Below are 8165 nucleotides of genomic sequence, written 5' to 3' on the forward strand. Positions count from 1 at the left end.
CCTCGTGACCCCTTGATAAACTATACTTTATTATATTTTCATATCTTACACCAACTGCTGGCTCCCTTTCCCCATGGTTTCTGTTGTTGGTCCCCTCGGAGGAGAGTGGGGGTGTGTGGCTACATGTCCTTGTTTTTAGAATGTGTTCCCTAGATATCGCCGGAAGGAGCCCTGGCAGTAGTGGGCGATGTGTTTGGCTGCTAACCCCCAGGCAGGATTTCAAACCAGCAGCAGCTCCACGGAGAAAGACGAGGTTTTCTGGCCCCATCAAGATTTACAGTCTTGAAACTCCCAGAGGCTGTTCTACTCTGTCCATGAGTCACTCTACTCTGACCCATGGCATCACTATGCGCCAGAACTAACTTGGTTGCAGTGGGTTGTTTATTTTTAATACTTTTATTGGGGGTTCTACATCTCTTATTACAACCCATACATTCCTCCAGTGTGTCAAGCACACTTCGCAGTGAGTTTTGAGTGAGACATCACTGGGGGGAGATAGGTGGCTGGGAGGCTCTAGCTAGGGTTTGGCTCCCATCCACCCCATCCTTGTTTCAATAGACACAGTTTAACTTTTGTATTGATATTTCTGTAAGTTTTCATTTGCATAAAGAGTTCTACTTTTATTAAATTTTTGTGACTGAGTAGACCAGATACTTTTCAATTGATTTTTCCATGTCATGACCCATTGCTGAGATTGCCTTTGATTGAAATCTTTCACTTTCCAATGATCTTTATGTTTCTGCCCTCGAGCTCAATTTCCAGCCTCCAGTTTTGTGCTTACACGAACTTCTCCAAAGGCCAGGTTTGAAATTTTAGCAAGCCTAGCACTTTGGTGATCTTGTCTATATTCAATTCTTCATAGAGACACGTCGAGCTTATTTTTAAGTGCAACAAGTAAATGATGCTGCACGAGTTGGAACCAACTCGATGGCAGTGAGTTTGGGGGGTGACTAAATAAAACAAGAACTAGTGCTCTTGAGTCCCCTCTGAGGCTCAAGCCGCAGTGAACTGTGCGCAGCCCCTACCCACTGTTCTCTGGAACTTGCAGCTCTGCAAGATGCCAAAGGAAGTGCATCATGGAGAGAAGGGAGTGGAGACCTTTGCCTTTCAGGCAAAGATTTGGTCCAACTCATGTCTCTCATCTGTTGTGGGTTAAAATAAACAACAGCTACTATAATGTCTTGAAAACTGAGAAGAGTCTTTATTCAGTCATAGCTGGGCTACCAGGAAGTTAAAAATGCTTCCCTAGGTTGCAGCCCTGAGGGTGTTTACATAGACAAAAAACCCACAAAATTATTTGGCTCATTTATCAGTGCCTTTTCTATGAAGCATGTGGGGGTTACAGAAGCAAAAATAGCAACATTACTGTCACCATTCGTTAGAGTAAGCGAGTGTTGCAGAGTACATCTATTAAACTGCAATGGCAGGCTTGATTATAATATCCTGGTTAACAAAATAAGAACAGTAAGATTAATTTTAACATGCTGGTTACAGCATAAAAAAGGAACAATATTAGAGAATAACAGGATTGATTACAATGCCCTCATGCAGGGTACACATGAGTACATTCTGAAATCTATCAATCACTAATGGGGCTTTCTGAAATGGGAGGGAGAATGAGGCAGGTCATTCAGCAATCAACAAAATCGAGTTACAGTGGAGTTGATCTTTAATGCTTCTGATGCCTTGGACAAGATTCAGTATGAAAGCCTGACAGGCCTTTCCAAGTTGGACAGTGGTCAAGAGCTGAAAATCAGCACCCCCTACCCCCCAGCCCCCAGGAACACGCTGGCCCTAGTCCATAAAGGCATTGGCAGGACCAAGGCTGGTCTCATTAATAATTTGGGAACCACTGCCAAGTCTGGTACCAAAGCATTCAGGGAGGCTCTGGAAGCGAGTGTAGACATTTCCACGATTGGGCAATTTGGTGCTGGCTTTTATTTTGTTGAAAGAGGCTGTGATCACAAAGCATAATGGAGATAAGCAGTATGTCTGGGAATCTTCACTGGCTGTAATGACCCCAGTAGTCCATTAGTCAGGGTTCCAAAGTGATTCTGCACCTTAAAGACCAGACAGAGCAGCTAGAGGAGAGGCGAGTTGAAGTAGTGAAGAAGCATTCCCAGTTCACAGGCTACCCCAGGACCCTTCATCTGGAGAAGGAATGAGAAAAGGAAAACAAGAATGATGAGGTCGAGGAAGAAGATGAGGATGATGAGGAGAAGCCCCAGATTGAAGCTGTGGGCTCAGATGAGGAAGATGACAGTGGTAAGAACAAGAAAAAGACCACAAAGATTATAGAGAAATATATGGACCCAGAAAAACTAAACAAGATCAAGCCTATTTGGACCAGAAATTCTGATGACATCACACAGAAAGAATATGGGAAAATCTACAAGAGCCTTACTTACCACTGGGAAGACCACTTGCCCTTTATAAGGTCAAAGAGCTCCCTTTGACCTCTTCGAGAGCAAGAAGAAAAAGAACAACATTAAGCTTTATGCCCATCATGGACAGCTGAGAGGAGTTAATACCAGCGTATGTCAGCTTTGTGTGTGTGTGTGTGTGTGTGTGTGTGTGCTCTGAATAGCTCCTGAGGAATGCTCCAGCAGAAGAGAATCTTGAAGGTCATCTGCAAAAACATTGTCATGTGGTGTCTTGAACTCTTCTCTGAGTTGGCAAAGACAAGAACTATAAGAAATTCTATAAGGCCTTCTCTCAAACCTGAAGCTTGGCACTCACAAAGACTCTACTAACCAGCAGTGACTTTCTAAGCTGCTGTGGAATCACACCTTCCAAATCAGATGATTTCTCTCTCAGAATCTCTCTCTCACATGAAGGATACCAACAAGTCCATCTATCATATTACTGGTGAGAGCAAAGAGCAGGTGGCCAATTCTGCTTTTGTGGAGCAAGTAAAGAAGGGAGACTTCGAAGTTGCCTAAATGACCAAACCTATTGACGAGTTGTGTGTGCACCAGCTCAAGGAGCTTGATGAAGACTCTGGGCTGTTACCAAGAAGGGCCGAGGGCTAAAATGGTGAAAAGCAAGGCCGACTTTGAGAACCTCTGCAAGGTCAAGAAGGGAATCTGGATAAGAAGGTCAAGAAAGTGACAATCTCCAATAGACTTGTGTCTTCCCCCTGCTCCACGGTGACTAGTACGTACTACTGGATGGCCAACATGGAGCAGATCATGAATGGCTAGGCTGTTTGGGACAACTCTCCAATGGGCTACATGGTGGCCAGAAAGCACCTGGACATCAATCCTCACCACCCCATTGTGAGAGGCTGTGGCAGAATGCTGTGGCAGTCAGGAACGGCAGTCATCGAGGATCTGGTGGTGCTGCTGTTTGAAACTCACTGCTCTCTTCTGGCTTATCCCCAGGGTCACTCCTACCACATCTACTGCATGATCAAGCTTGGCTTAGGCATTGATAAAGATGAAGTGACAGCAGAGGAACCCAGTGCTGCTGGTCCTGATGAGGTGACAAGGATGTATCTCTCATGGAAGTAGATTGGACCACGCTCTTCTGAAGCCTGTGCCCTCAGTCTAAGGCTGCTGTGATTTCCACAATAGCCTTGAGCAGCCCTATCCCACCCAGCTCCATCTGCTGACTACTTGTGGTTTTCCCTTTCCCTGTTCTTGCGTGTAAGACAGGATATAAAGCCTTCAAGCCCTGTCCCCAACCTTACTTGGGAATGGGGCTAGAGGTTGTATATTGTGAGATTTTTGTTTGAATACATTTTAATTTATACTATAGAACAATGTAATTCCAACACTTGTCTGTCAGCCTGACACATTGTGGTGGCTTGCGTGTTGCTGTGATGCTGGAAGTATATCACTGGTATTGCAAATGCCAGCAGGGTCACCCAGACTAAACAGGTTCCATCAGTTTCCAGACTAAGAACAGGCTACGAAGAATGAATAGTGGAATTAGCCACCGGAAACTTATAGATGGCACCAAAACATTGTCAGAAACAGAAAATCCCATGAACAGATGGGGAACGTTGTCAGAGAGAGTGCCAGAAGACGGGCCCCTCGGGTCAGAAGGCACTCAAATACGACTGGGGAAGAGCTACCTTCTGTGTGAATGGAGTAAAACTTGTGGGAGTAAAGCCTTCGTGGGCCTTCGCTTGCTGATGGGACTGAACTCAAAATGAGAAGAGACAGTAGCACACATCAATCACTGAACATGCGATGTATAAAGCATGAATCTAAGATAGTTGGGATGAAATGGAATGCATAAAGATCAATATTTTCTATGTTAGAGAGCTGAAATGGACTACTATTGGCCTTTTGAATCAGAAAATCATATGGGTTACTATGCTGGGAAAGACAGATTCAAGAGGAATGGTGTTGCATTCACCTATAAAATGGACATTTGAAGATCTATTTTGAATATCGTTGCTGTCTGTGATAGGACTGTATCTAGCTGGATTCAAGGAAATCCATTCCATATCTTTGTTATTCAGAATGACACACTGACCACTAAAACTAGTGATGCAGAAACTGAAGAAGTCTATTGTCTTCTGTCTGAAATTGACCAAACATGCACTCAAGATACATTGGTAATCAATGGTGATTGGAAATAAAAAGCTGGAAACAAAGAGGAAGGAACAGTAGTTGGAATATATGATCTTGGGAATAGAAACAAAGCTGGAGATCACCTAATAGAATTTTGCAATGAACAAGACCAACAAGTTGTTCATAGCAAATACCTTTCTTCAACAATACAAAAGGTGACCATGCACATGGACTTCTCCAGATGGAATATATGGAAATCAAACTGACTACATCTATGGGAAAGGCGATGGAGCAGCTCAATATCAGCAGTTAAAATCAGACCGGGGCCAACTGTGGAGCAGACTATCAATTGCTCATCTGTAAGTTCTAGTTGAAGGTGAACAAAGTGAAAATAAGCCTGAGATAGTTAAGTTTATTATGCCAACCTGGCTGATAAACACATGTGGGATTAAATGAAGGGTAGTGAGATAAATGGCTCGGTGGGCCTCGCCTTTCTGGTTCTCAGGACTCTTGCTTTCTGATGGTCAGACCAGGGTGCAGCCGCCTTAGCCAGTTCCCTGCTTCAGCTGGCAAGGTTCACTTCCTACAAGACATCCCTGAGGAGAAGCCACATAGACCTACCCTGATGCAGCCCTGGGTGCTGGAGCAGCCTTGTGGAGACCCCTGCCTGTGCTGAGACACTTACACACTCACTGGTTCGACTTTCCTCCTGCAGTCAGCGTCATTGCATATGTTTTGTGAGATTGAAGACTTTGTAGATTGGTGTCGGACACATGGGCTAATGTTGGACATATGGACTTGGACAGCACTGGGTTGGGATGCTTTCTTAATGTACTTACCCTTTATATAAAACTCTCTCTCATATATATATATATGCGTTTCTGTGGATTTGTTTCCCTAGTTTACCCAGACTAACACAAAGTCTATGAGAGTCAAAAAAGGACTTGAGTCTATCCCATCTGAATTTAAAGAACACCTCAAGAACAGATTTTCTACATTGAACCCTAAGGACAGAAGACTTGCTGTGCTGTGGAATGACATCAAGAACGTCACTCATGAAGAAAGCAAAAGATCATTAAAAAGACAAGAATGAAAGAAAAGATCTGTGTGGATGTCAGAAGAGACTCTGAAACGTGTTCTCAGTAATAGGGTAGCTAAGGCACATGAAGAAATTATGATGTGAAAGAGCTGAATAGAAAATTTCAAAGGGCAACTCCGGAAGACAAACTAGTATCATGAAATGTGCTAAGACCTAGAGTTAGAAGAATATTCGACGTTTCATAAACTACCAAAAGAACAAATCTTTCTTGGAAGAAGGATAGCCAGAATGCTCCTTAGAGGCAAAACGGTGAGACTGCTTCTCAAGTACTTTGTCCTGGAGGAGGATGCCATGCTGGGTGAAGCGGAGGGGCAGTGATAAAGGTGAAGGCCTCAATGAAATGGAGGGACACAATGGCTGCAACAATGGGCTCAAACACAGGCCATTTGTGAGGACGGCACAGGACCGGGAGTGTTTTGTTCTGTTTACACAGGGTTACTATGAATCAGAACAAGCTTGATGGCACCTAACAACGACACTAATGTCTCAGAAATAAAGACGTTCTTTTAGTTATATGAATTCCTGGACCCCAAAATCCACAAGCTGAAAGTCGACAAATTTCCCATTTTCTTGTGTGTCTGTTTAAAAAAGGTATTGATTTTAATATAGCCTCTCCTTACTCACAATTTCTTCCCCTGTAAATTTTCAGGATATCAATCCAAATTCCTTAATCAATAAAATTTCATCCATTTATTCGATCACTTATACATATTATTTTAGCACCTGTTCTGTTCAATCCATATGTATTCTCTGACAATCCAGTAATAATGTAGCAAGGCCTTATTTGGTGGTACAATGGGTTAAACATTGGGCTGCTAATCAGAAGGTCAGAGGTTCAAGCCTACCAGTTGCTTCACAGGACACAGCTGATGCTCTCTCTCCTGTAAGGATTTACCTCCTTGGAACCCTGACTACTCTGACCCTCGGGTTGCTAAGAGTCAGGACTGATTTTCTGGAAATGGGTAGAATTCTAAAAAGTATTGTTTAATGCTTTTATGTTTACAGTTTATCTTATGGCCATCCTGTTACATTACTATTCTTATTATGTTAGTAGGCAGTGGTTGGTTTTACTACTAATATTTTATTATTAGTTCTAGAATTAAAAGAGTGGATTCATGTGCAAAAAAGCATGCGATAGAGATCACAACCAACAAAACTTGAAAAGATATTGTCCTTGTCTTTACTGTCTAAATCAGCAGTTCTCAACCTGTGGGTCCTGATCCCGTTTGGAGTTGAATGACCCTTTTACAGAGATCACCCATTCATAACAGTAGCAAAATTACAGTTATGAAGTAGCAATGAAAATAATTTTATGGTTGGAGGTCACCACAACATGAGGAACTGTATTAAGGGGTCATAGCATTAGGAAGGTTGAGAACCACTGGTCTAAATAATTTTCTTCCCTACCTATCAAGTCTAGGAAAATATATGTGCTGGCCCTACACATATTGGATGGCTCATAAAACACTTTATGATTAGCTGGAGAATATTCCCAATTCAATTTTTATTCATCATAAAGGTAGATGATTGCAAACTTGAAAAATATGGAATAGCATATGAAAGAAACCACAAATGGCTCACCACCTAAAGATTGTTAATATGTATTTTCTGTCTTTGCATTCTATGTATTTTATATAATTTTATAAGGTATCTTTAAAAAGTTAAGCTAGGAAAACACCCACATTCAGTCATTCTAATTTCACAGATTCAAACACCTCAGAAGACATCTCCTATGGAATGCATTTCTAGTATTACTTTTTAAAAGCTATGCTGAGATTTCTGATTATTTTCAATGTTCCCAGATACAATTTCATATACAAAATAGCAACTGAGTCATTAACTGAAATGATTTTTATAACAATTCCTAGAAAGCTAATGTTAAACTACAAAATGAACAAAACCACTGATGTGATACTGATTACTTAAGTTTCTATGCAACTGCGAAGACATGACTTAAAGGGAAATATAACTGGTTCTTCACAGCTATGTTCTGATCTTGTTTCAGGTACTGACTTCAGCGCTTCAGATTAAGGGAGTCCAAGGAATGGCAGAACAGCCTTGGTTTGAACTCCTCAAGAGCACCCTCTTGTGGCTGAGAGGTCTCTATGAGCAGCATCTCCTTGGAAACAAAAGAATAAACAAAAGATACGTGTTGGGCTGGGATCCACAAGGTCCGAGGTTTGAAACCATCAGCCGCTCCACAGGAGAAAGATGGGGCTTTCTATTCCCATAAACAGTTATAGTCTCGGAGACTCACAGGGGCAGTTCTACCCTGTCCTATATTTGCTATGAATCGTCATCGACTTCATGGCAATGCGTTTGGTTTGGTTTTGGTTTTAAGAAAGAGAGAGGGCTATAGCAACAATGAAACATGTAACTTTCCTCTAGTTCCTAAGGGCTTCCTCCCCACCCACTATCATGATCCCAAAATTCGACCTTACAAATCCGGCTGGACCGGAGGATGTACACTGGTACAGATAGGAACTGGAAACACAGGGAATCCAGGACAGATGAACCCCTCAGGACCAGTGGTGAGAGTGGCA

At 42.3% G+C, this 8165-nt stretch overlaps 1 protein-coding gene and 1 pseudogene across 2 annotated transcripts in view; one reads left to right on the forward strand and one right to left on the reverse strand.

The window, feature by feature from the left end:
- Positions 1 to 8165, reverse strand: part of PRORP (protein only RNase P catalytic subunit) — a 139327-nt gene that overhangs the window by 6286 nt on the left and 124876 nt on the right. The gene's annotated exons all lie outside the window — the stretch shown is intronic.
- LOC105979975 lies at positions 1058 to 3512 on the forward strand (annotated as a pseudogene).

The sequence above is a fragment of the Echinops telfairi genome, unplaced genomic scaffold, assembly GCF_000313985.2.
Source record: "Echinops telfairi isolate 266 unplaced genomic scaffold, ASM31398v2 ScPeMD7_18;HRSCAF=68, whole genome shotgun sequence".
Lineage (NCBI taxonomy): Eukaryota > Metazoa > Chordata > Mammalia > Afrosoricida > Tenrecidae > Echinops > Echinops telfairi.